The following is a 1,294-nucleotide window of genomic DNA, read 5'->3' on the forward strand; positions in this document are numbered from 1 at the left end:
AATGCGAAAACTAATGGTAGCGGAAACTATAAAATGGTCCAGAGACATATACGTGGAACATGTGTCAGGAATAAGACAATACACTGCACAGAACATCGAAAACAATACAAACTATAACGACAGAGCCAATGAAAATAGTTGAAAACAAAAGTTTTAGAAAGCGAGACAAAATATTAAAATACTGAAACAGTAGTAGTATAATATGGACATTGATCTGGACAGAGCTATCGTAATGACAAGATATTTACAGAAGGATAATATTAATGGTGAAATATTAATTGGTAGGATGCGAGGCCCGGTATAGTATACTTTACTCCATTCTGCGATACTTTGGTGGCTTACACTCTACTCTATTTTGCTCTATTATATCTTATTTTACATTATTTATTTTATTTTACCTCATTTTATTGAATTGAAGGTAATGCTCCATCTCCTCCTCATAAAAACGCGGAGAGATATCGGTACTCATGAATTGCCAAAAATCATGTTATTGAATAAGTTATGTTTCCCCCCTAGGGTTTTTTGTATTTTTATTTAATCATATATTGCCGGAGTACGAAGCTGCGGAAGCGCGGGTCCAAGAGGACCACGACTTGTAATAGTAATGACACGCCTGACTACTAAGAAGAGAAATACGAAGGCAAGTGCAAAATTGAAAGTTAAGTTAGCATGTAAGGAAAATATTTCTGAATGCGGGTGATATTTATATTATTGTATTTTATTATATGGATAATGAGAAATCTATGTATCACCCTGCAGCTTCGGCTGTGGGGAAACATTCATTGCTAAATAAACTCCAATTTATCTGTTCTTATCAGCTTAATATCTGATACACTCCCCATCGGGGAGTCAGAATATTAATCTTATTTTTGCAATCGGTCGGACTCCGGGGCTTGCTCCGACTCCGACGCGGGTCGTACCTGCCTTGCAGTGCCGCAGGACGCGGCCCACATAATTCATTGTGCAAAAATATTCTGACTCCTCTTTTAGTCATAGTGTTGCGTTTTAAAAGTTTTATCGCGTCCGCGTTCGCGTTGGTTCGTCCACGTGCGGCACGGCTGTGCGACTCGCGAAGTGCCTTGGCGGAGGGACTGCGACAGACTGGCGGTGAGTGACTGGTTCTGGCGGTGGAGGGCAGTAGTGTAGCGGCTGTAGAGTGGTGCCCCTGGAGGCGCTAAGTAGTACTTAGAGTTTGCAGGTGGACGTTTCGATTTTCGAAACACGCGCCGCGAACCGCCTTCAGCGGTCGCGGTATTGCTCGCGGAGTAGGTGTTTACCTATTGTTTGTCCCTGC

At 42.0% G+C, this 1,294-nt stretch overlaps 1 pseudogene; it reads left to right on the forward strand.

Annotated features, from left to right (window-relative positions):
* Nucleotides 1-781: 781 nt before the first annotated feature.
* On the forward strand, nt 782-956 carry LOC143266217 (U2 spliceosomal RNA; annotated as a pseudogene).
* Nucleotides 957-1,294: the final 338 nt, after the last annotated feature.

The sequence above is a fragment of the Megachile rotundata genome, unplaced genomic scaffold (assembly GCF_050947335.1).
Source record: "Megachile rotundata isolate GNS110a unplaced genomic scaffold, iyMegRotu1 scaffold0092, whole genome shotgun sequence".
Classification (NCBI taxonomy): Eukaryota; Metazoa; Arthropoda; class Insecta; order Hymenoptera; family Megachilidae; genus Megachile; species Megachile rotundata.